Raw genomic sequence first — 23080 nt, forward strand, 5'->3', positions numbered from 1 at the left:
ATTGTGGCTTTTGGGTATGGTTGTTGTTACATAATAATTATCCCTCCCGTTGTCCTCCTATTATGCCTAGCACACAGTGTCCCCCCCGGGTCACCCTGTCCCGTCTTGGCTAAAGGCCCAGTGGGCACAAGTTTGACAGTATGCGTGTGAACAGCCTTTGCAGATGTATTTCTTACACCTGCAGCACGCGGTGTAGGTCTTGGCGTCCTTCTTGGGTGGGCAGAGCTGACACCTCTTCCTCTTACTCGCCACCGGCGGGGCGGCTGGGGCGGCGGCGGCCGGGGCAGCGGCTTGCTCCCGGGCTGGCGGACGAGCCTCGGCGGTGGCACTCTGTAGGACTTTGACAAGTGCGGACGCGGCTTGGGTGCGGGGGAGCCGCTGCCTTCTTTGTATCAAGGGCTTCACGAGTGCCTTTCCGAGCTGCTCCAGGAACACCCTCCTCTTGTTCCTCTTCCCAGGCATCCAGTCGGGCTTGATATCTCGCCATATGACAAAGGCGTTGTAGGAGGACACGTCGAGGATGTTGTGGAAGATGACCAGGGGCCAGCGGGCGGTCATCCGTCTGCAGCTGTAGGTCCCGACCACCTTGTCTAGGTTGTCCACGCCGCCCTTGTTGCAGTTGTAGTCTAGGATGAGGGCCGGCTTCCGGTCGCGGCGATCGCTAACGTCGGGCTCCGCGTGCAGCGTGCTCAGAAGTAGCACGTTCTTATTTCTCTTTGCCAGGTAGGACACTAGAGTGGCGGTGGGCGTGAAGGCGAACCTGGAGGACAGGACCTGTCTGCCCTTTGACTGGAGCAGCGCGGGCGGGAGCTCGGCCTTGTTCTTTCTCACCGTGCCCACCATGGTGAGGTTCCTCTCGAGGAGCCGCTGGCCCAGTTCGTAGGAGGTGAAGAAATTGTCACACGTGACGTTGTGACCGCCCGGCAGTCCCTCGGTCAGATCGAGGACGACGCGGGCGCCCTGGTTCTTCTCGGGGCCTCCGCCGGCCGCCTTGCCGGTGTAGACTTGCATCTTCCAAGCGTAGCTGGACTTGGCGTCGCAGGCCACCCACGACTTGATGCCGTATTTGGCCGGCTTGCTGGGAATGTACTGTCGGAAAGGACAGCGTCCTTTCGGTGGGGAGAAGGGAGGGGAGAGGAGATTAGCAGCGTCATCGTTAAAGCGGGGACACTGCGTTTATGTTACACAAATCAAATCAAATTTATTTATATAGCCCTTCGTACATCAGCTGATATCTCAAAAGTGCTGTACAGAAACCCAGCCTAAAACCCCAAACAGCAAGCGATGTAGGTGTAGAAGCACGGAGCCGCCGCCGCCGCCGCCGCCGCTTACTACTGCCCATTGCTACTACTGCGGATTGCTACTACTGCCCATTGCTACTACTGCCCACGCTACTAGTGCTACCTCTCTATGCTACACGCACATACACAGATACATAGACGGTACCTCTGAACGGGACCAGTTGTTCGTCCACCGTCAGGTCGGGCCCCGGGTTGTAGAGGGCCGGCAGCCGCTCCTCCCACAGGTCCCATACCTCTCTTATGGCCGCCAGTCTGTCGGTGGCGAGTCTGGCGGGTCTCGACTGGCGATCGTCGAATCGCAGCAGCCTCGAGTACTTGTGAAACACCTTGAGCGGCATGGTGGCGCGGAACACGGTCCTGCCGCTCTCGGCGTCCCACAGGCTGGCCGCGGCCTCGCCTCGGGACCTGTAGACGCCGGCTAGGATCAGCAGCCCTACGTAGGCGCGCAGGTCGGTGGAGTCCATGGGTCGCCAGCCGTCGCCGTATTTTCTCACCCCCTGCAGATTTGTCATGTCCACAATGATCCTTTCTATCGCCGGTGTGACAAACAGCCGGAAGGCGGACTCGATGTCGAGCGCTCGCGACGCGGCGTCACGACGGAGCCGGGGCGGCGGATGGCGCGGGGCCGGTCCGGGCCGCGATAGGCCACGGAGGACCATTTGATTTTGCCGTTCTTTGACAGCAACGTCTCCCTTTGGGCTCGGGCGGCTGCCGCCGCGTCCTCTCTGTCTCGCTCTGGCTCTCTGGCTGTGTCTCGCTCTCGGGCAGCGGCCGTGTCTCCCTCTCGCTCTCCCTCTCGCTCTTCCTCCGAAGAGGAGCACGACCGTGAGGCCGAGTCGTCGTCGTCGTCGTCGTCCGCATCACGCTCGGGGTTGTATTCCTCACCGTCTTCATCTTCCGAAACGTCCTCCTCTTCGGATTCCATGTAGTCTTCCTCGTCTTCTTGGTCGACACTGGAGGATATCTGTTCCAGGACCTGAGCCGCGCTCAAACAAGGACTGCCAGGCGTCGTAGGCGGAGGGCTCGCGCTCGGCGGGGTCGTATTCCTCCTCATCATCGTCCTCATCATAGTCCTCATCTTCTTCTGCTTCTTCTTCTTCTTCCTTCTTCTTCTCCTTCTTCTTCCTGACAATATTAGTAGCCTCTGTACGGCCGGCTTACAGTCGTAGGCGGAGGGCTCACGCTCGTCTTCTTCTTCTTCTTCTTCTTCTTCTTCTTCTTCTTCTTCTTCTTCCTTCTTCTTCTTCCTGACAATATTAGTAGCCTCTCTACGGCGGCCTTACAGTGGCCACGTGAATGGGACGAGGCACGCGAACGGACGAGGCGCGCGGTCGGCCCTGTCTGCTCCTTCGGACCCTTCGGCCCGTCCGGTACGCTTGGCAGGCCTCCCCGTGTGATTGCAACGAGGTCTTGCACTGAGTTCTTGTGGACAAGTGGTGCCAGGGTCACTCTGACCCGGCCCAGACACAGGGGAACAACTTGTAACACAGGGCCAGGGTTACTCTGACCCAGACCAGACAGTGGTAGGAGGGTTACAACATAAACCTTGCTAACGCTGCCGGGGTCACTCTGACCCACACAGACAGGGGGGGAATCAACTCGTAACGCTGGCCGGGGTCACTATGACCCGGCCCAGACAGGGGTAGGGTATTGTAACAACAACCATACCCAAAAGGCACAATTTCCACAACCAAAGGAAGGCAGTGTAGCAGGGGGGCGTTTTTAGAATCAATACCCAAACTCACAAGGGGCCCAAGGGCAGTACGGGGGGCAGTACGGGACTTCGCACACAGGGCCCTTGCCCGGAATGTGGCGGGTGTCAATTCTGGGGCAGGACCTTTGACTAGTGTCCACCAGATGGTAGTGTTGGGTCACTATGACCCAGCCCAGACAGTGGTAGGAGGGTTACGACATACACCTTGATAAGGCTGCCAGGGTCACTCTGACCCACACAGACACGGGGAATCAACTCGTAACTCTGCCCGGGGTCACTCTGACGTCACTATGATCCCGCCCACCTTGCTGTTTGACTAGTATCCACCAGGTGGTAGTGTTGGGTCACTATGACCCGGCCCAGACAGGGGTAGGAGAGTTACAACATACACCTTGCTAAGGCTGCCAGGGTCTCTCTGACCCACACAGACACGGGTGATCAACTCGTAACCCTGCCCGGGGTCACTCTGACCCACACAGACACGGGGGATCAACTCGTAACCCTGCCCGGGGTCACTCTGACCCGCCGAGACAACACGAGGGTTAATATACTTTCTGCTCTTTGCACACCAGTATTTCTACTTGCACATCATCATCTGCTCATCTATCACTCCAGTGTTAATTTGCTAAATTGTAAATACTTCGCTACTATGGCCTATTTATTGCCTTACCTCCATTTGCACGCACTGTATATAGACTTTCTTCTATTGTGTTATTGACTGTACGCTTGTTTATTCCATCTGTAACTCTGTGTTGTTATTTGTGTTGTGCTGCTTTGCTTTATCTTGGCCAGGTCGCAGTTGAATATGAAAACTTGTTCTCAACTAGCTTACCTGGTTAATTATAGGTGAAATTAAAAATAAAAAAAAAACATTTTTTTATTTCACAGAAAGGGGATGTAGCTCAGTGGTAGAGCGCATGCTTCGCATGTATGAGGTCCTGGGTTCAATCCCCAGCTTCTCCATTAAAATTTTTGCAATGGCCCATCTCCTACTTTCCAGAATGTTGAAATTCTCAGCAGGAAACAGAGATGTGCTAAATAAGTGATGACATCATTTAGCTATTATATAGTAAGGGGATGTGCCTCTACGGTAGAGCTAATACTTGAAATGCATGCGCTCTGAAGTTAATCCCCAAATTCTCTGATGAGTATATTTAGTTGTGAAATTAGCTTTTGCACAACTCTACTTTCCACAATGTTGACATTTTAAGAAGGAAATAGATGTGCTAAGTCATCTGTTTTTGTAAACTGAAGCACATGGGTTCAATCCTGGGTTCAAGCTTTGTATTGAATTGTAGCGAGGGCCAGCCGACTAGAGCATACAGGCCACTACGACCTGTATGCTCTAGTCGGCTGGCCCTCGCTACATATTCGTCGCCAGACCCACTGGTTCCAGATCATCTTTTTAGTCTATGCTAGGTAAAGCTCCGCCTTATCTCAGCTCACTGGTCACGATAACAACACCCACCCGTAGCACGCGCTCCAGCAGGTATATCTCACTGGTCATCCCCAAAGCCAACACCTCCTTTGGCCGCCTTTCCTTCCAGTTCTCTGCTGACAATGACTGGAACGAATTGCAAAAATCGCTGAAGCTGGAGACATATTTCCCTCACTAACTTTCAGTGTTGCCAACTTAGCGACTTAGTCGCTGTATTTAGCAAGTATTCAAACCCCTCTGAATACTTGCAGACATTTTCATTTTACTCACCTTTTGTCTCTTCCACAATGTTATTCCTCACTCCTACAGTGTCCATCACAATTACATGCACATTGACAATTATGCAAATTAGGTGATGACATCATTTAGCAACTTCTAGCGACTTTTAGGACAGCCAATAGCTACTTTCCTTACTGAGGTGTTGGCAACACTGCTAACTTTAAACATCGGCAATCTGAGCAGCTAACTGATCGCTGCAGCTGTACAAAGCCCATCTGTAAATAGCCCACCCAATCTACCTACCTCATCCCCATATTGTTTTAATATACTTTCTGCTCTTTGCACACCAGTATTTCTACTTGCACATCATCATCTGCTCATCTATCACTCCAGTGTTAATTTGCTAAATTGTAAATACTTCGCTACTATGGCCTATTTATTGCCTTACCTCCATTTGCACGCACTGTATATAGACTTTCTTCTATTGTGTTATTGACTGTACGCTTGTTTATTCCATCTGTAACTCTGTGTTGTTGTTTGTGTTGCGCTGCTTTGCTTTATCTTGGCCAGGTCGCATTTGAATATGAAAACTTGTTCTCAACTAGCTTACCTGGTTAATTATAGGTGAAATTAAAAATAAAAAAAAAACATTTTTTTATTTCCCAGAAAGGGGATGTAGCTCAGTGGTAGAGCGCATGCTTCGCATGTATGAGGTCCTGGGTTCAATCCCCCGCTTCTCCATTATAATTTTTGCAATGGCCCATCTCCTACTTTCCAGAATGTTGAAATTTTCAGCAGGAAACAGAGATGTGCTAAATAATTTGCTTTTGTAATCTGAAGAACATGTGTTCAATCCCTGTTCGTACATTTATGGAACAGAAGTGGCATGGTTGCCAACTTCAATTGCATCATTTTCAAAAACTGAAGTTCATGGGTTAGATGACTGTCCATACTTGCTTGTATTTAGAATTGCTGCTATCATTTCATTGTAGCTTCAATGGAGTGGTGTATATAAAAAGTACATTGTATTAATATTGCATTTTATCTGCAAATAAAATGGGATCGAAGCTCAGAGGGGGAGTGCATGCTATTTTAGTATGAGGTCCTTGGTTCAATCCCAAGGTTCTCCACTGAGTATTTGTGTGCCAAATTCACATTACACAACTCCTACTTTTCAGAATGTTAAAATTCTCACAGGAAACAGAGATGTTATTTGTGTGCCAAATTCACATTACACAACTACTACTTTCCAGAATTGTACAAAAATTAATGGCAAGATATTGGCATTGGACAAACCATATACACGATGTCCAATACCACCCAAAGCGGCGTTGATTCGTGCAAAGTATATGGCAAATGCCATATGGCAATTGCCAATTGTAACACTTCAAAAATCCAACAGGGGGCGAGTGCGCTCCACCTGGGTTTTTCATATTGGAAATGCAACCCAAGTCAACATCCAAAAGCAAAATTTTGAAAAAAAGGATATTTTTTTCAAAAACTTTTCACCCCTTAAAAAAGTGCTTTCTGGGCCTTTTTTCGAAATTCTTTCGATTTTTTTGTCAATTACACATGTGTAAGAGCTGTATGAATATACTTTTGTCCAATTTTTTTATCATATTTTTTTAAATTTAATTACATGCGCATAAGGCATATGTTTTGTCCATTTGCAATATGATTTCATAGGAAGTCAAAAATGTCAAAATTTGGTAAAAAACTTCACACATCCTTAAAAAAGTGCTTTCTGGACCGTTTTTCAAAATTCTTTCAATTTTTGTGTCAATTACACATGTATAAGAACTTTATCAACATACTTTAGTCATACTTTATTATCATTTTTTTTTTTTTTTACTTGTGCATAAGGCACATGTTTTCTCCATTTGGAATATGATTTCATAGGAAGTCAAAAGTCAAAAATGTCAAAATTTGGTAAAAAACTTCACACATCCTTAAAAAAGTGCTTTCTGGACCGTTTTTCAAATTCTTTCAATTTTTGTGTCAATTACACATGTATAAGAACTTTATCAACATACTTTAGTCATACTTTATTATCATTTTTTTTTTTATTTTACTTGTGCATAAGGCATATGTTTTCTCCATTTGGAATATGATTTCATAGGAAGTCAAAAGTCAAAAATGTCAAAATTTGGTAAAAAACTTCACACACCCTTAAAAAAGTGCTTTCTGGACCGTTTTTCAAAATTCTTTCAATTTTTGTGTCAATTACACATGTATAAGAACTTTATCAACATACTTTAGTCATACTTTATTATCATTTTTTATTTTTTTTTACTTGTGCATAAGGCATATGTTTTCTCCATTTGGAATATGATTTCATAGGAAGTCAAAAGTCAAAAATGTCAAAATTTGGTAAAAAACTTCACACATCCTTAAAAAAGTGCTTTCTGGACCGTTTTTCAAAATTCTTTCAATTTTTGTGTCAATTACACATGTATAAGAACTTTATCAACATACTTTAGTCATACTTTATTATCATTTTTTTTTTTTTTTTTTTACTTGTGCATAAGGCATATGTTTTCTCCATTTGGAATATGATTTCATAGGAAGTCAAAAGTCAAAAATGTCAAAATTTTATAAAAAACTTCACACACCCTTAAAAAAGTGCTTTCTGGACCGTTTTTCAAAATTCTTTCGAATTTTGTGTCAATTACACATGTATAAGAACTGTATCAACATACTTCGTCGTCTTTTATTATCATAATTTTTTATTTATTTTTACTTGTGCATAAGGCATATGTTTTGTCCATTTGCAATATGATTTCATAGGATGTCAAAAGTCGAAATTTGATTTTTTTTTTAAACTTTAAAAACTAAAAAAAGTGCTTTCTGGACCGTTTTTCGAAATTGTTTCGATTTTAAGACAATTAATCATGTGTAAGAAGTGTATGAATATACTTTTGTAAAATGTTATTATCATAATTATTATTTTTTTACTTGTGCATAAGGAACATGATTTGTCCATTTGCAATATGATTTCATAGGAAGTCAAAAGTCAAAGTCAAAAGTCAATTTTTTTGGGGGCCAAAATTGACTGAACTGATGAACTCGGGACGGCCGGGCAGTGATAGTTGTTCATTTCCATCACTCGTTGTGTTGATTTCATCATGTCCATTTGGTGATGTTTTTTCACTATAGAATCATATTGCAAATGCGCGTGCAACTGGTAACCGGAAGAAAAAAAAATGATGATTTCATTATGTCCATTTGTTTATGTTTCCTTACTTTTTCAAAGTCACTGTGCATTTGCAATATGTTTTAATGGGCAGGTACCATCACAAATTTGTCATGCTCAAAATTCAAACTATACTTTGCTCAAACTATACCTTTGTCAACTTGTATTATCATATTTTTTTTTTGTTTTACTTGTGCATAAGGCATATGTTTTGTCCATTTGCAATATGATGTCATAGGAAGTCAAAAGTCAAAGTCAAAAGTAACGATTTTCCTCCGTGCAACTGGTGATCTGAAATGTGCAACTGGTGATCTGAAATGTGCAACTGGTGATCTGAAATGTGCAACTGGTAACCCCCCCAAAAAATTGTTTTGTTTATGTTTCCTTACTTTTTCAAAGTCCCTGTGCATTTGCAATATGTTTCAATGGGCAGGTACCATCACGAATTGGTCATGCTATAAAAATCCTGCAGGAATGTGAAATTGACTGGCCCGATGAACTCGGGATGGCTTTGCAGTGATTCTGGTTCATCTCAATCGCTCGTTAGGGTAGATTTCAGAATGTCGCTTTTGGTGATGGTACCTCACTGTTTAAACATATTGCAAATGTACAAGAGTCAAGTGGACAAGAGTCCATCAGTCAATTAGATATAATTCTGACACCAAACTGATACAAACTGACACCAAACCCACTTTTTCCAACTCGTTTAGTAGCCAACTATTACATACTTCAGAGCTGGCCCAAAATTCACAACGCCTTCGGTTCAAACCATAAAAAAAACATAAAACACGTAGTTACGTTCTAGCTGCGGGTCCATTTCTTATGTTATGTGTTGGCCTAGCTGAGGCGACCCCGAATCCCAAGTTTCGGCTCGATAGGTCATTTGGTGTCCGAGAAAAACCCTAATTGGTGCTGAAAATCCACTTTTTTCCATGCTTTGCTACGGGGTCCTTGAACGAGCTATCGGACAGAAACGTTGGGGTCCCTCTCTATGGGCCGAGCCGGTTTCAATGCACCTAGCCTTGCGTCTCTGAGACTTTTCTAAACGTCGTCATTTTTGTAATGGTCAAAATGAATTGAAGGTATTGCAAATGTACGAGGCTGTTTCTCGGTCCGAGAACCGTCTAGAGCCACGTAACTCACCACGCACCATCGACCGGAGGTCTAGAACAGGTTTCTAAAGTTTCGGAACTCTAGGTCTGACGGTTCTTTTTTAGCTCCAACAAAGCTAACTATTGCAGCCACTGTCTGTCTCTACGCACCCCAATACGTCCCTCCATCCAAGTTGTGTTTTAGTGTGATTTTTTTTTCCTTTGATTTTTTTGGGGAAAAATGACTGATTTAGTTTTGGAAAGATCAGACATTTTAACCCCTCGAAACAGCCCCTGAGACACCAATTATGGCACTTCCGGTTGGCACAGGAAGCTATAAGTCACCACATATCCTCATTGGGGTATGCTTTTACATAATCCTGAGTTTTAAGTCTTTACGTTAAGAACTGAGTTATTTACGGAGGGTTTAGTATGTGTGTGTTATTTCAGAAAATCATAGAAAATCACAGAAATCTCGCAGAGCTCCGCAGCACACTTTAAAAAGATTCGTATGAACACCCTGCAACTGGATCTGTAACCGTTGGAAAAAAAAACCGCCTACTTGTGACCATCACCAAGTTGTCATTGTTCCGTTTCTCTTAAATGACGATAGATAAATGGCTGGTTCTTTTTTTATTGACACCGGAGGCTCCTTGACTTTGACCTGAAGTGGAAAAATAATTTCTCTATTTCCATTTAGGACCTTTAATCCCAGAAAAATGGCCATAACTCAAAAACCGTCGAGGCCTAGACGCCATCTTGTTCGGGGCCAACTGCCCATTATGCCAAACCTACGCTCACCAAGTTTCGGCTTCGAAATATTTTCCGTTTTCGAGATAAGGCCCCGTCGTGATTCGTGATGTTTTGCCAAATTGCCATATGATTCCGTATGCCCTCTTGTGGGAAGTTCCGGGATAGCGGAAAAACGGTCAAAAACTTGTTTATTTTATAAAACAGAAACCGAATGTCCGACAAAGTTCATTTGATGACTTCCCGGTAGGTCTGGCCCTACCGCACGGCCCGACGCCGACCGCGAATTTTACAAACGATTTCGGACGTCTAGTAAGGGACCGTACATTTGCAATATGGACTTTTTCACCGATCATACACGAAATGCCGAAATGTTCCCTTAAGGTATGGAAGGTATTAATTTTTTATTTTTTTTCCCCCCTCTTTTTCTCTCTCTCTCAGGGCCGGCCCTGAGTGCTTTATGGACGGTTTAAAATATGACTATGGATGCAGATTGTCATTTTCCTCCGTGCACCTGGTGATTGAAACGTGCATCTGGTAACCCAAAAATTATAAAACGGTTTTAAAAACTTTTACCCGTCATTCTATTGATATAGCCCGCTAGGGGAGTACCCTACTACGGCCCTGTCTCTGTCAGGGCCGTCATTGAGTGCTTTATAGACACTTTAAAAAATCACGATGGATGCAGATTGCAATTAATCCTGCGTGCAACTGGTGATTGAAAACGTGCATCTGGTAACCCAAAATATTAAATATGGTTCAAAATGAATTTTAAGGTACTCCTGTCATTATTCCCCGCTATGGGAGCACCCCACTACGGCCCTGTCTCGGTCGGGGCCGTCCTTAGTGCTTTATAGACACTTTAAGATTTGGCGATGGATGCAGATTGTTATTAATCCTCCGTGCACCTGGTGATTGAAAACGTGCATCTGGTAACCCAAATGACGGTTCTCAATGCGCTTAGCGGTGTTCCATATATTCATGTCCGGTTATGGCGCACCCTACTACGGACCTTTTTCAATGGGGGCCGGTCCAAATTATTTATGGAAGGTATTATTATTATTATTTTTTATTTATTTTTTTTCCCCGCTTTTTCTCTCTCTCTCTCAGGGCCGGCCCTGAGTGCTTTATGGACGGTTTAAAATAGGACTATGGATGCAGATGGTCATTTTCCTCCGTGCACCTGGTGATTGAAAATGTGCATCTGGTAACCCACAATTTTTAAAACGGTTTTAAATACTTTTACCCGTCATTCTATTGATATAGCCCGCTAGGGGAGTACCCTACTACGGCCCTGTCTCTGTCAGGGCCGTCATTGAGTGCTTTATAGACACTTTAAAAAATCACGATGGATGCAGATTGCAATTAATCCTGCGTGCAACTGGTGATTGAAAACGTGCATCTGGTAACCCAAAATATTAAATATGGTTCAAAATGAATTTTAAGGTACTCCTGTCATTATTCCCCGCTATGGGAGCACCCCACTACGGCCCTGTCTCGGTCGGGGCCGTCCTTAGTGCTTTATAGACACTTTAAGATTTGGCGATGGATGCAGATTGTTATTAATCCTCCGTGCACCTGGTGATTGAAAACGTGCATCTGGTAACCCAAATGACGGTTCTCAATGCGCTTAGCGGTGTTCCATATATTCATGTCCGGTTATGGCGCACCCTACTACGGACCTTTTTCAATGGGGGCCGGTCCAAATTATTTATGGAAGGTATTATTATTATTATTTTTTATTTATTTTTTTTCCCCGCTTTTTCTCTCTCTCTCTCAGGGCCGGCCCTGAGTGCTTTATGGACGGTTTAAAATAGGACTATGGATGCAGATGGTCATTTTCCTCCGTGCACCTGGTGATTGAAAATGTGCATCTGGTAACCCACAATTTTTAAAACGGTTTTAAATACTTTTACCCGTGATTCTATTGATATAGCCCGCTAGGGGAGTACCCTACTACGGCCCTGTCTCTGTCAGGGCCGTCCTGAGTGCTTTATAGACACTTTAAGATTTGGCGATGGATGCAGATTGTTATTAATCCTCCGTGCACCTGGTGATTGAAAACGTGCATCTGGTAACCCAAATGACGGTTCTCAATGCGCTTAGCGGTGTTCCATATATTCATGTCCGGTTATGGCGCACCCTACTACGGACCTTTTTCAATGGGGGCCGGTCCGAATTATTTATGGAAGGTATTATTATTATTATTTTTTATTTATTTTTTTTCCCCGCTTTTTTCTCTCTCTCTCAGGGCCGGCCCTGAGTGCTTTATGGACGGTTTAAAATAGGACTATAAGGCAATCTCAAAAAGTGGATGAAATTGCATATACTGTAGCCATAATTTGTGGTACAGATTGTTGGATGAAATACAAACTAACCTTGCTCATATTTCAGCCTTGTGGGAAAAAACGGACAAAGAGTTGAAATTCCACAAGGCAGTGACAAAAAGCTTACAGCACCTGGTATTCCCAGGCGGTCTCCCATCCAAGTACTAACCAGGCCCGACCCTGCTTAGCTTCCGAGATCGGACGAGATCAGGCGTACTCAGGCCGGTGTGGCCGTAAGCGAGAAACTATCTCTTGGTGCACTATGTAAAGTCAAAGTGAGCCTGATTAACAGCTGTTGCATTTTCACCATTTAGAGAAGCATCTTTGTGTCACTCAAAAAGTGGAAGAAATTGCATATACTGTAGCCATAATTTGTGGTACAGATTGTTGGATGAAATACAAACTAACCTTGCTTACTTATTTCAAAGCGAGGGCACATATTTCAGCCTTGTGGGAAAAAACGGACAAAGAGTTGAAATTCCACAAGGCAGTGACAAAAAGCTTACAGCACCTGGTATTCCCAGGCGGTCTCCCATCCAAGTACTAACCAGGCCCGACCCTGCTTAGCTTCCGAGATCGGACGAGATCAGGCGTACTCAGGCCGGTGTGGCCGTAAGCGAAAGCCAATCTCAAAAAGTGGATGAAATTGCATATACTGTAGCCATAATTTGTAGCACAGATTGTTGGATGAAATACAAACTAACCTTGCTTACTTATTTCAAAGAGAGGGCACATATTTCAGCCTTGTGGGAAAAAACGGACAAAGAGTTGAAATTCCACAAGGCAGTGACAAAAAGCTTACAGCACCTGGTATTCCCAGGCGGTCTCCCATCCAAGTACTAACCAAGCCCGACCCTGCTTAGCTTCCGAGATCGGACGAGATCAGGCGTACTCAGGCCGGTGTGGCCGTAAGCGAGAAACTATCTCTTGGTGCACTATGTAAAGTCAAAGTGAGCCTGATTAACAGCTGTTGCATTTTCACCATTTAGAGAAGCATCTTTGTGTCACTCAAAAAGTGGAAGAAATTGCATATACTGTAGCCATAATTTGTGGTACAGATTGTTGGATGAAATACAAACTAACCTTGCTTACTTATTTCAAAGCGAGGGCACATATTTCAGCCTTGTGGGAAAAAACGGACAAAGAGTTGAAATTCCACAAGGCAGTGGCAAAAAGCTTACAGCACCTGGTATTCCCAGGCGGTCTCCCATCCAAGTACTAACCAGGCCCGACCCTGCTTAGCTTCCGAGATCGGACGAGATCAGGCGTACTCAGGCCGGTGTGGCCGTAAGCGAGAAACTATCTCTTGGTGCACTATGTAAAGTCAAAGTGAGCCTGATTAACAGCTGTTGCATTTTCACCATTTAGAGAAGCATCTTTGTGTCACTCAAAAAGTGGAAGAAATTGCATATACTGTAGCCATAATTTGTGGTACAGATTGTTGGATGAAATACAAACTAACCTTGCTTACTTATTTCAAAGCGAGGGCACATATTTCAGCCTTGTGGGAAAAAACGGACAAAGAGTTGAAATTCCACAAGGCAGTGACAAAAAGCTTACAGCACCTGGTATTCCCAGGCGGTCTCCCATCCAAGTACTAACCAGGCCCGACCCTGCTTAGCTTCCGAGATCGGACGAGATCAGGCGTACTCAGGCCGGTGTGGCCGTAAGCGAAAGCCAATCTCAAAAAGTGGATGAAATTGCATATACTGTAGCCATAATTTGTAGCACAGATTGTTGGATGAAATACAAACTAACCTTGCTTACTTATTTCAAAGAGAGGGCACATATTTCAGCCTTGTGGGAAAAAACGGACAAAGAGTTGAAATTCCACAAGGCAGTGACAAAAAGCTTACAGCACCTGGTATTCCCAGGCGGTCTCCCATCCAAGTACTAACCAGGCCCGACCCTGCTTAGCTTCCGAGATCGGACGAGATCAGGCGTACTCAGGCCGGTGTGGCCGTAAGCGAGAAACTATCTCTTGGTGCACTATGTAAAGTCAAAGTGAGCCTGATTAACAGCTGTTGCATTTTCACCATTTAGAGAAGCATCTTTGTGTCACTCAAAAAGTGGAAGAAATTGCATATACTGTAGCCATAATTTGTGGTACAGATTGTTGGATGAAATACAAACTAACCTTGCTTACTTATTTCAAAGCGAGGGCACATATTTCAGCCTTGTGGGAAAAAACGGACAAAGAGTTGAAATTCCACAAGGCAGTGGCAAAAAGCTTACAGCACCTGGTATTCCCAGGCGGTCTCCCATCCAAGTACTAACCAGGCCCGACCCTGCTTAGCTTCCGAGATCGGACGAGATCAGGCGTACTCAGGCCGGTGTGGCCGTAAGCGAGAAACTATCTCTTGGTGCACTATGTAAAGTCAAAGTGAGCCTGATTAACAGCTGTTGCATTTTCACCATTTAGAGAAGCATCTTTGTGTCACTCAAAAAGTGGAAGAAATTGCATATACTGTAGCCATAATTTGTGGTACAGATTGTTGGATGAAATACAAACTAACCTTGCTTACTTATTTCAAAGCGAGGGCACATATTTCAGCCTTGTGGGAAAAAACGGACAAAGAGTTGAAATTCCACAAGGCAGTGACAAAAAGCTTACAGCACCTGGTATTCCCAGGCGGTCTCCCATCCAAGTACTAACCAGGCCCGACCCTGCTTAGCTTCCGAGATCGGACGAGATCAGGCGTACTCAGGCCGGTGTGGCCGTAAGCGAAAGCCAATCTCAAAAAGTGGATGAAATTGCATATACTGTAGCCATAATTTGTAGCACAGATTGTTGGATGAAATACAAACTAACCTTGCTTACTTATTTCAAAGAGAGGGCACATATTTCAGCCTTGTGGGAAAAAACGGACAAAGAGTTGAAATTCCACAAGGCAGTGACAAAAAGCTTACAGCACCTGGTATTCCCAGGCGGTCTCCCATCCAAGTACTAACCAGGCCCGACCCTGCTTAGCTTCCGAGATCGGACGAGATCAGGCGTACTCAGGCCGGTGTGGCCGTAAGCGAGAAACTATCTCTTGGTGCAATGTAAAGTCAAAGTGAGCCTGATTAACAGCTGTTGCATTTTCACCATTTAGAGAAGCATCTTTGTGTCACTCAAAAAGTGGAAGAAATTGCATATACTGTAGCCATAATTTGTGGTACAGATTGTTGGATGAAATACAAACTAACCTTGCTTACTTATTTCAAAGCGAGGGCACATATTTCAGCCTTGTGGGAAAAAACGGACAAAGAGTTGAAATTCCACAAGGCAGTGACAAAAAGCTTACAGCACCTGGTATTCCCAGGCGGTCTCCCATCCAAGTACTAACCAGGCCCGACCCTGCTTAGCTTCCGAGATCGGACGAGATCAGGCGTACTCAGGCCGGTGTGGCCGTAAGCGAAAGCCAATCTCAAAAAGTGGATGAAATTGCATATACTGTAGCCATAATTTGTAGCACAGATTGTTGGATGAAATACAAACTAACCTTGCTTACTTATTTCAAAGCGAGGGCACATATTTCAGCCTTGTGGGAAAAAACGGACAAAGAGTTGAAATTCCACAAGGCAGTGACAAAAAGCTTACAGCACCTGGTATTCCCAGGCGGTCTCCCATCCAAGTACTAACCAGGCCCGACCCTGCTTAGCTTCCGAGATCGGACGAGATCAGGCGTACTCAGGCCGGTGTGGCCGTAAGCGAGAAACTATCTCTTGGTGCACTATGTAAAGTCAAAGTGAGCCTGATTAACAGCTGTTGCATTTTCACCATTTAGAGAAGCATCTTTGTGTCACTCAAAAAGTGGAAGAAATTGCATATACTGTAGCCATAATTTGTGGTACAGATTGTTGGATGAAATACAAACTAACCTTGCTTACTTATTTCAAAGCGAGGGCACATATTTCAGCCTTGTGGGAAAAAACGGACAAAGAGTTGAAATTCCACAAGGCAGTGACAAAAAGCTTACAGCACCTGGTATTCCCAGGCGGTCTCCCATCCAAGTACTAACCAGGCCCGACCCTGCTTAGCTTCCGAGATCGGACGAGATCAGGCGTACTCAGGCCGGTGTGGCCGTAAGCGAAAGCCAATCTCAAAAAGTGGATGAAATTGCATATACTGTAGCCATAATTTGTAGCACAGATTGTTGGATGAAATACAAACTAACCTTGCTTACTTATTTCAAAGAGAGGGCACATATTTCAGCCTTGTGGGAAAAAACGGACAAAGAGTTGAAATTCCACAAGGCAGTGACAAAAAGCTTACAGCACCTGGTATTCCCAGGCGGTCTCCCATCCAAGTACTAACCAGGCCCGACCCTGCTTAGCTTCCGAGATCGGACGAGATCAGGCGTACTCAGGCCGGTGTGGCCGTAAGCGAGAAACTATCTCTTGGTGCACTATGTAAAGTCAAAGTGAGCCTGATTAACAGCTGTTGCATTTTCACCATTTAGAGAAGCATCTTTGTGTCACTCAAAAAGTGGAAGAAATTGCATATACTGTAGCCATAATTTGTGGTACAGATTGTTGGATGAAATACAAACTAACCTTGCTTACTTATTTCAAAGCGAGGGCACATATTTCAGCCTTGTGGGAAAAAACGGACAAAGAGTTGAAATTCCACAAGGCAGTGACAAAAAGCTTACAGCACCTGGTATTCCCAGGCGGTCTCCCATCCAAGTACTAACCAGGCCCGACCCTGCTTAGCTTCCGAGATCGGACGAGATCAGGCGTACTCAGGCCGGTGTGGCCGTAAGCGAAAGCCAATCTCAAAAAGTGGATGAAATTGCATATACTGTAGCCATAATTTGTAGCACAGATTGTTGGATGAAATACAAACTAACCTTGCTTACTTATTTCAAAGAGAGGGCACATATTTCAGCCTTGTGGGAAAAAACGGACAAAGAGTTGAAATTCCACAAGGCAGTGACAAAAAGCTTACAGCACCTGGTATTCCCAGGCGGTCTCCCATCCAAGTACTAACCAGGCCCGACCCTGCTTAGCTTCCGAGATCGGACGAGATCAGGCGTACTCAGGCCGGTGTGGCCGTAAGCGAGAAACTATCTCTTGGTGCACTATGTAAAGTCAAAGTGAGCCTGATTAACAGCTGTTGCATTTTCACCATTTAGAGAAGCATCTTTGTGTCACTCAAAAAGTGGAAGAAATTGCATATACTGTAGCCATAATTTGTGGTACAGATTGTTGGATGAAATACAAACTAACCTTGCTTACTTATTTCAAAGCGAGGGCACATATTTCAGCCTTGTGGGAAAAAACGGACAAAGAGTTGAAATTCCACAAGGCAGTGACAAAAAGCTTACAGCACCTGGTATTCCCAGGCGGTCTCCCATCCAAGTACTAACCAGGCCCGACCCTGCTTAGCTTCCGAGATCGGACGAGATCAGGCGTACTCAGGCCGGTGTGGCCGTAAGCGAAAGCCAATCTCAAAAAGTGGATGAAATTGCATATACTGTAGCCATAATTTGTAGCACAGATTGTTGGATGAAATACAAACTAACCTTGCTTACTTATTTCAAAGAGAGGCACATATTTCAGCCTTGTGGGAAAAAACGGACAAAGAGTTGAAATTCCACAAGGCAGTGACAAAAAGCTTACAGCACCTGGTATTCCCAGGCGGTCTCCCATCCAAGTACTAACCAGGCCCGACCCTGCTTAGCTTCCGAGATCGGACGAGATCAGGCGTACTCAGGCCGGTGTGGCCGTAAGCGAAAGCCAATCTCAAAAAGTGGATGAAATTGCATATACTGTAGCCATAATTTGTAGCACAGATTGTTGGATGAAATACAAACTAACCTTGCTTACTTATTTCAAAGCGAGGGCACATATTTCAGCCTTGTGGGAAAAAACGGACAAAGAGTTGAAATTCCACAAGGCAGTGACAAAAAGCTTACAGCACCTGGTATTCCCAGGCGGTCTCCCATCCAAGTACTAACCAGGCCCGACCCTGCTTAGCTTCCGAGATCGGACGAGATCAGGCGTACTCAGGCCGGTGTGGCCGTAAGCGAAAGCCAATCTCAAAAAGTGGATGAAATTGCATATACTGTAGCCATAATTTGTAGCACAGATTGTTGGATGAAATACAAACTAACCTTGCTTACTTATTTCAAAGAGAGGGCACATATTTCAGCCTTGTGGGAAAAAACGGACAAAGAGTTGAAATTCCACAAGGCAGTGACAAAAAGCTTACAGCACCTGGTATTCCCAGGCGGTCTCCCATCCAAGTACTAACCAGGCCCGACCCTGCTTAGCTTCCGAGATCGGACGAGATCAGGCGTACTCAGGCCGGTGTGGCCGTAAGCGAGAAACTATCTCTTGGTGCACTATGTAAAGTCAAAGTGAGCCTGATTAACAGCTGTTGCATTTTCACCATTTAGAGAAGCATCTTTGTGTCACTCAAAAAGTGGAAGAAATTGCATATACTGTAGCCATAATTTGTGGTACAGATTGTTGGATGAAATACAAACTAACCTTGCTTACTTATTTCAAAGCGAGGGCACATATTTCAGCCTTGTGGGAAAAAACGGACAAAGAGTTGAAATTCCACAAGGCAGTGACAAAAAGCTTACAGCACCTGGTATTCCCAGGCGGTCTCCCATCCAAGTACTAACCAGGCCCGACCCTGCTTAGCTTCCGAGATCGGACGAGATCAGGCGTACTCAGGCCGGTGTGGCCGTAAGCGAGAAACTATCTCTTGGTGCACTATGTAAAGTCAAAGTGAGCCTGATTAACAGCTGTTGCATTTTCACCATTTAGAGAAGCATCTTTGTGTCACTCAAAAAGTGGAAGAAATTGCATATACTGTAGCCATAATTTGTGGTACAGATTGTTGGATGAAATACAAACTAACCTTGCTTACTTATTTCAAAGCGAGGGCACATATTTCAGCCTTGTGGGAAAAAACGGACAAAGAGTTGAAATTCCACAAGGCAGTGACAAAAAGCTTACAGCACCTGGTATTCCCAGGCGGTCTCCCATCCAAGTACTAACCAGGCCCGACCCTGCTTAGCTTCCGAGATCGGACGAGATCAGGCGTACTCAGGCCGGTGTGGCCGTAAGCGAAAGCCAATCTCAAAAAGTGGATGAAATTGCATATACTGTAGCCATAATTTGTAGCACAGATTGTTGGATGAAATACAAACTAACCTTGCTTACTTATTTCAAAGAGAGGGCACATATTTCAGCCTTGTGGGAAAAAACGGACAAAGAGTTGAAATTCCACAAGGCAGTGACAAAAAGCTTACAGCACCTGGTATTCCCAGGCGGTCTCCCATCCAAGTACTAACCAGGCCCGACCCTGCTTAGCTTCCGAGATCGGACGAGATCAGGCGTACTCAGGCCGGTGTGGCCGTAAGCGAGAAACTATCTCTTGGTGCACTATGTAAAGTCAAAGTGAGCCTGATTAACAGCTGTTGCATTTTCACCATTTAGAGAAGCATCTTTGTGTCACTCAAAAAGTGGAAGAAATTGCATATACTGTAGCCATAATTTGTGGTACAGATTGTTGGATGAAATACAAACTAACCTTGCTTACTTATTTCAAAGCGAGGGCACATATTTCAGCCTTGTGGGAAAAAACGGACAAAGAGTTGAAATTCCACAAGGCAGTGACAAAAAGCTTACAGCACCTGGTATTCCCAGGCGGTCTCCCATCCAAGTACTAACCAGGCCCGACCCTGCTTAGCTTCCGAGATCGGACGAGATCAGGCGTACTCAGGCCGGTGTGGCCGTAAGCGAAAGCCAATCTCAAAAAGTGGATGAAATTGCATATACTGTAGCCATAATTTGTAGCACAGATTGTTGGATGAAATACAAACTAACCTTGCTTACTTATTTCAAAGAGAGGGCACATATTTCAGCCTTGTGGGAAAAAACGGACAAAGAGTTGAAATTCCACAAGGCAGTGACAAAAAGCTTACAGCACCTGGTATTCCCAGGCGGTCTCCCATCCAAGTACTAACCAGGCCCGACCCTGCTTAGCTTCCGAGATCGGACGAGATCAGGCGTACTCAGGCCGGTGTGGCCGTAAGCGAGAAACTATCTCTTGGTGCACTATGTAAAGTCAAAGTGAGCCTGATTAACAGCTGTTGCATTTTCACCATTTAGAGAAGCATCTTTGTGTCACTCAAAAAGTGGAAGAAATTGCATATACTGTAGCCATAATTTGTGGTACAGATTGTTGGATGAAATACAAACTAACCTTGCTTACTTATTTCAAAGCGAGGGCACATATTTCAGCCTTGTGGGAAAAAACGGACAAAGAGTTGAAATTCCACAAGGCAGTGACAAAAAGCTTACAGCACCTGGTATTCCCAGGCGGTCTCCCATCCAAGTACTAACCAGGCCCGACCCTGCTTAGCTTCCGAGATCGGACGAGATCAGGCGTACTCAGGCCGGTGTGGCCGTAAGCGAGAAACTATCTCTTGGTGCACTATGTAAAGTCAAAGTGAGCCTGATTAACAGCTGTTGCATTTTCACCATTTAGAGAAGCATCTTTGTGTCACTCAAAAAGTGGTCACTCAAAAGAAATTGCATATACTGTAGCCATAATTTGTGGTACAGATTGTTGGATGAAATACAAACTAACCTTGCTTACTTATTTCAAAGCGAGGGCACATATTTCAGCCTTGTGGGAAAAAACGGACAAAGAGTTGAAATTCCACAAGGCAGTGACAAAAAGCTTACAGCACCTGGTATTCCCAGGCGGTCTCCCATCCAAGTACTAACCAGGCCCGACCCTGCTTAGCTTCCGAGATCGGACGAGATCAGGCGTACTCAGGCCGGTGTGGCCGTAAGCGAAAGCCAATCTCAAAAAGTGGATGAAATTGCATATACTGTAGCCATAATTTGTAGCACAGATTGTTGGATGAAATACAAACTAACCTTGCTTACTTATTTCAAAGAGAGGGCACATATTTCAGCCTTGTGGGAAAAAACGGACAAAGAGTTGAAATTCCACAAGGCAGTGACAAAAAGCTTACAGCACCTGGTATTCCCAGGCGGTCTCCCATCCAAGTACTAACCAGGCCCGACCCTGCTTAGCTTCCGAGATCGGACGAGATCAGGCGTACTCAGGCCGGTGTGGCCGTAAGCGAAAGCCAATCTCAAAAAGTGGATGAAATTGCATATACTGTAGCCATAATTTGTAGCACAGATTGTTGGATGAAATACAAACTAACCTTGCTTACTTATTTCAAAGAGAGGGCACATATTTCAGCCTTGTGGGAAAAAACGGACAAAGAGTTGAAATTCCACAAGGCAGTGACAAAAAGCTTACAGCACCTGGTATTCCCAGGCGGTCTCCCATCCAAGTACTAACCAGGCCCGACCCTGCTTAGCTTCCGAGATCGGACGAGATCAGGCGTACTCAGGCCGGTGTGGCCGTAAGCGAGAAACTATCTCTTGGTGCACTATGTAAAGTCAAAGTGAGCCTGATTAACAGCTGTTGCATTTTCACCATTTAGAGAAGCATCTTTGTGTCACTCAAAAAGTGGAAGAAATTGCATATACTGTAGCCATAATTTGTGGTACAGATTGTTGGATGAAATACAAACTAACCTTGCTTACTTATTTCAAAGCGAGGGCACATATTTCAGCCTTGTGGGAAAAAACGGACAAAGAGTTGAAATTCCACAAGGCAGTGACAAAAAGCTTACAGCACCTGGTATTCCCAGGCGGTCTCCCATCCAAGTACTAACCAGGCCCGACCCTGCTTAGCTTCCGAGATCGGACGAGATCAGGCGTACTCAGGCCGGTGTGGCCGTAAGCGAAAGCCAATCTCAAAAAGTGGATGAAATTGCATATACTGTAGCCATAATTTGTAGCACAGATTGTTGGATGAAATACAAACTAACCTTGCTTACTTATTTCAAAGAGAGGGCACATATTTCAGCCTTGTGGGAAAAAACGGACAAAGAGTTGAAATTCCACAAGGCAGTGACAAAAAGCTTACAGCACCTGGTATTCCCAGGCGGTCTCCCATCCAAGTACTAACCAGGCCCGACCCTGCTTAGCTTCCGAGATCGGACGAGATCAGGCGTACTCAGGCCGGTGTGGCCGTAAGCGAGAAACTATCTCTTGGTGCACTATGTAAAGTCAAAGTGAGCCTGATTAACAGCTGTTGCATTTTCACCATTTAGAGAAGCATCTTTGTGTCACTCAAAAAGTGGAAGAAATTGCATATACTGTAGCCATAATTTGTGGTACAGATTGTTGGATGAAATACAAACTAACCTTGCTTACTTATTTCAAAGCGAGGGCACATATTTCAGCCTTGTGGGAAAAAACGGACAAAGAGTTGAAATTCCACAAGGCAGTGACAAAAAGCTTACAGCACCTGGTATTCCCAGGCGGTCTCCCATCCAAGTACTAACCAGGCCCGACCCTGCTTAGCTTCCGAGATCGGACGAGATCAGGCGTACTCAGGCCGGTGTGGCCGTAAGCGAGAAACTATCTCTTGGTGCACTATGTAAAGTCAAAGTGAGCCTGATTAACAGCTGTTGCATTTTCACCATTTAGAGAAGCTGTCACTCAAAAAGTGGAAGAAATTGCATATACTGTAGCCATAATTTGTGGTACAGATTGTTGGATGAAATACAAACTAACCTTGCTTACTTATTTCAAAGCGAGGGCACATATTTCAGCCTTGTGGGAAAAAACGGACAAAGAGTTGAAATTCCACAAGGCAGTGACAAAAAGCTTACAGCACCTGGTATTCCCAGGCGGTCTCCCATCCAAGTACTAACCAGGCCCGACCCTGCTTAGCTTCCGAGATCGGACGAGATCAGGCGTACTCAGGCCGGTGTGGCCGTAAGCGAGAAACTATCTCTTGGTGCACTATGTAAAGTCAAAGTGAGCCTGATTAACAGCTGTTGCATTTTCACCATTTAGAGAAGCATCTTTGTGTCACTCAAAAAGTGGAAGAAATTGCATATACTGTAGCCATAATTTGTGGTACAGATTGTTGGATGAAATACAAACTAACCTTGCTTACTTATTTCAAAGCGAGGGCACATATTTCAGCCTTGTGGCGATTGGT

General features: G+C 44.8%; 34 non-coding genes and 1 pseudogene across 34 annotated transcripts; 2 read left to right on the forward strand and 33 right to left on the reverse strand.

Annotated features, from left to right (window-relative positions):
- Positions 1 to 90: 90 nt before the first annotated feature.
- Positions 91 to 3532, reverse strand: LOC139400868 (piggyBac transposable element-derived protein 4-like; annotated as a pseudogene).
- Positions 3533 to 3906: 374 nt separating this feature from the next.
- On the forward strand, positions 3907 to 3978 carry trnaa-cgc (transfer RNA alanine (anticodon CGC)). Its single transcript has one exon. It is a non-coding gene; the product is annotated as a tRNA-Ala (tRNA).
- A 1363-nt stretch (positions 3979 to 5341) lies between these two features.
- trnaa-cgc (transfer RNA alanine (anticodon CGC)) lies at positions 5342 to 5413 on the forward strand. The gene has a single exon. It is a non-coding gene; the product is annotated as a tRNA-Ala (tRNA).
- A 6740-nt stretch (positions 5414 to 12153) lies between these two features.
- LOC139400869 (5S ribosomal RNA) lies at positions 12154 to 12272 on the reverse strand. The gene has a single exon (XR_011632786.1). It is a non-coding gene; the product is annotated as a 5S ribosomal RNA (ribosomal RNA).
- Positions 12273 to 12532: 260 nt separating this feature from the next.
- On the reverse strand, positions 12533 to 12651 carry LOC139400881 (5S ribosomal RNA). Its single transcript, XR_011632797.1, has one exon. It is a non-coding gene; the product is annotated as a 5S ribosomal RNA (ribosomal RNA).
- Positions 12652 to 12828: 177 nt separating this feature from the next.
- Positions 12829 to 12947, reverse strand: LOC139400901 (5S ribosomal RNA). The gene has a single exon (XR_011632815.1). It is a non-coding gene; the product is annotated as a 5S ribosomal RNA (ribosomal RNA).
- A 260-nt stretch (positions 12948 to 13207) lies between these two features.
- On the reverse strand, positions 13208 to 13326 carry LOC139400893 (5S ribosomal RNA). The gene has a single exon (XR_011632808.1). It is a non-coding gene; the product is annotated as a 5S ribosomal RNA (ribosomal RNA).
- Positions 13327 to 13586: 260 nt separating this feature from the next.
- LOC139400902 (5S ribosomal RNA) lies at positions 13587 to 13705 on the reverse strand. Its single transcript, XR_011632816.1, has one exon. It is a non-coding gene; the product is annotated as a 5S ribosomal RNA (ribosomal RNA).
- Positions 13706 to 13882: 177 nt separating this feature from the next.
- On the reverse strand, positions 13883 to 14001 carry LOC139400903 (5S ribosomal RNA). The gene has a single exon (XR_011632817.1). It is a non-coding gene; the product is annotated as a 5S ribosomal RNA (ribosomal RNA).
- A 260-nt stretch (positions 14002 to 14261) lies between these two features.
- LOC139400871 (5S ribosomal RNA) lies at positions 14262 to 14380 on the reverse strand. Its single transcript, XR_011632787.1, has one exon. It is a non-coding gene; the product is annotated as a 5S ribosomal RNA (ribosomal RNA).
- A 260-nt stretch (positions 14381 to 14640) lies between these two features.
- Positions 14641 to 14759, reverse strand: LOC139400872 (5S ribosomal RNA). The gene has a single exon (XR_011632788.1). It is a non-coding gene; the product is annotated as a 5S ribosomal RNA (ribosomal RNA).
- A 177-nt stretch (positions 14760 to 14936) lies between these two features.
- Positions 14937 to 15055, reverse strand: LOC139400873 (5S ribosomal RNA). The gene has a single exon (XR_011632789.1). It is a non-coding gene; the product is annotated as a 5S ribosomal RNA (ribosomal RNA).
- Positions 15056 to 15313: 258 nt separating this feature from the next.
- LOC139400874 (5S ribosomal RNA) lies at positions 15314 to 15432 on the reverse strand. Its single transcript, XR_011632790.1, has one exon. It is a non-coding gene; the product is annotated as a 5S ribosomal RNA (ribosomal RNA).
- Positions 15433 to 15609: 177 nt separating this feature from the next.
- LOC139400875 (5S ribosomal RNA) lies at positions 15610 to 15728 on the reverse strand. Its single transcript, XR_011632791.1, has one exon. It is a non-coding gene; the product is annotated as a 5S ribosomal RNA (ribosomal RNA).
- Positions 15729 to 15988: 260 nt separating this feature from the next.
- LOC139400876 (5S ribosomal RNA) lies at positions 15989 to 16107 on the reverse strand. The gene has a single exon (XR_011632792.1). It is a non-coding gene; the product is annotated as a 5S ribosomal RNA (ribosomal RNA).
- Positions 16108 to 16284: 177 nt separating this feature from the next.
- On the reverse strand, positions 16285 to 16403 carry LOC139400877 (5S ribosomal RNA). Its single transcript, XR_011632793.1, has one exon. It is a non-coding gene; the product is annotated as a 5S ribosomal RNA (ribosomal RNA).
- A 260-nt stretch (positions 16404 to 16663) lies between these two features.
- LOC139400878 (5S ribosomal RNA) lies at positions 16664 to 16782 on the reverse strand. The gene has a single exon (XR_011632794.1). It is a non-coding gene; the product is annotated as a 5S ribosomal RNA (ribosomal RNA).
- Positions 16783 to 16959: 177 nt separating this feature from the next.
- On the reverse strand, positions 16960 to 17078 carry LOC139400879 (5S ribosomal RNA). Its single transcript, XR_011632795.1, has one exon. It is a non-coding gene; the product is annotated as a 5S ribosomal RNA (ribosomal RNA).
- Positions 17079 to 17338: 260 nt separating this feature from the next.
- Positions 17339 to 17457, reverse strand: LOC139400880 (5S ribosomal RNA). Its single transcript, XR_011632796.1, has one exon. It is a non-coding gene; the product is annotated as a 5S ribosomal RNA (ribosomal RNA).
- Positions 17458 to 17633: 176 nt separating this feature from the next.
- On the reverse strand, positions 17634 to 17752 carry LOC139400882 (5S ribosomal RNA). Its single transcript, XR_011632798.1, has one exon. It is a non-coding gene; the product is annotated as a 5S ribosomal RNA (ribosomal RNA).
- Positions 17753 to 17929: 177 nt separating this feature from the next.
- Positions 17930 to 18048, reverse strand: LOC139400883 (5S ribosomal RNA). The gene has a single exon (XR_011632799.1). It is a non-coding gene; the product is annotated as a 5S ribosomal RNA (ribosomal RNA).
- A 177-nt stretch (positions 18049 to 18225) lies between these two features.
- Positions 18226 to 18344, reverse strand: LOC139400884 (5S ribosomal RNA). Its single transcript, XR_011632800.1, has one exon. It is a non-coding gene; the product is annotated as a 5S ribosomal RNA (ribosomal RNA).
- A 260-nt stretch (positions 18345 to 18604) lies between these two features.
- LOC139400885 (5S ribosomal RNA) lies at positions 18605 to 18723 on the reverse strand. The gene has a single exon (XR_011632801.1). It is a non-coding gene; the product is annotated as a 5S ribosomal RNA (ribosomal RNA).
- A 260-nt stretch (positions 18724 to 18983) lies between these two features.
- Positions 18984 to 19102, reverse strand: LOC139400886 (5S ribosomal RNA). The gene has a single exon (XR_011632802.1). It is a non-coding gene; the product is annotated as a 5S ribosomal RNA (ribosomal RNA).
- A 177-nt stretch (positions 19103 to 19279) lies between these two features.
- Positions 19280 to 19398, reverse strand: LOC139400887 (5S ribosomal RNA). The gene has a single exon (XR_011632803.1). It is a non-coding gene; the product is annotated as a 5S ribosomal RNA (ribosomal RNA).
- Positions 19399 to 19658: 260 nt separating this feature from the next.
- Positions 19659 to 19777, reverse strand: LOC139400888 (5S ribosomal RNA). The gene has a single exon (XR_011632804.1). It is a non-coding gene; the product is annotated as a 5S ribosomal RNA (ribosomal RNA).
- Positions 19778 to 19954: 177 nt separating this feature from the next.
- On the reverse strand, positions 19955 to 20073 carry LOC139400889 (5S ribosomal RNA). The gene has a single exon (XR_011632805.1). It is a non-coding gene; the product is annotated as a 5S ribosomal RNA (ribosomal RNA).
- Positions 20074 to 20333: 260 nt separating this feature from the next.
- Positions 20334 to 20452, reverse strand: LOC139400890 (5S ribosomal RNA). The gene has a single exon (XR_011632806.1). It is a non-coding gene; the product is annotated as a 5S ribosomal RNA (ribosomal RNA).
- A 268-nt stretch (positions 20453 to 20720) lies between these two features.
- On the reverse strand, positions 20721 to 20839 carry LOC139400892 (5S ribosomal RNA). The gene has a single exon (XR_011632807.1). It is a non-coding gene; the product is annotated as a 5S ribosomal RNA (ribosomal RNA).
- Positions 20840 to 21016: 177 nt separating this feature from the next.
- Positions 21017 to 21135, reverse strand: LOC139400894 (5S ribosomal RNA). Its single transcript, XR_011632809.1, has one exon. It is a non-coding gene; the product is annotated as a 5S ribosomal RNA (ribosomal RNA).
- A 177-nt stretch (positions 21136 to 21312) lies between these two features.
- Positions 21313 to 21431, reverse strand: LOC139400895 (5S ribosomal RNA). Its single transcript, XR_011632810.1, has one exon. It is a non-coding gene; the product is annotated as a 5S ribosomal RNA (ribosomal RNA).
- A 260-nt stretch (positions 21432 to 21691) lies between these two features.
- LOC139400896 (5S ribosomal RNA) lies at positions 21692 to 21810 on the reverse strand. The gene has a single exon (XR_011632811.1). It is a non-coding gene; the product is annotated as a 5S ribosomal RNA (ribosomal RNA).
- A 177-nt stretch (positions 21811 to 21987) lies between these two features.
- Positions 21988 to 22106, reverse strand: LOC139400898 (5S ribosomal RNA). The gene has a single exon (XR_011632812.1). It is a non-coding gene; the product is annotated as a 5S ribosomal RNA (ribosomal RNA).
- A 260-nt stretch (positions 22107 to 22366) lies between these two features.
- LOC139400899 (5S ribosomal RNA) lies at positions 22367 to 22485 on the reverse strand. The gene has a single exon (XR_011632813.1). It is a non-coding gene; the product is annotated as a 5S ribosomal RNA (ribosomal RNA).
- Positions 22486 to 22738: 253 nt separating this feature from the next.
- LOC139400900 (5S ribosomal RNA) lies at positions 22739 to 22857 on the reverse strand. Its single transcript, XR_011632814.1, has one exon. It is a non-coding gene; the product is annotated as a 5S ribosomal RNA (ribosomal RNA).
- Positions 22858 to 23080: the final 223 nt, after the last annotated feature.

This window comes from Oncorhynchus clarkii, unplaced genomic scaffold, assembly GCF_045791955.1.
Source record: "Oncorhynchus clarkii lewisi isolate Uvic-CL-2024 unplaced genomic scaffold, UVic_Ocla_1.0 unplaced_contig_9923_pilon_pilon, whole genome shotgun sequence".
NCBI lineage: Eukaryota > Metazoa > Chordata > Actinopteri > Salmoniformes > Salmonidae > Oncorhynchus > Oncorhynchus clarkii.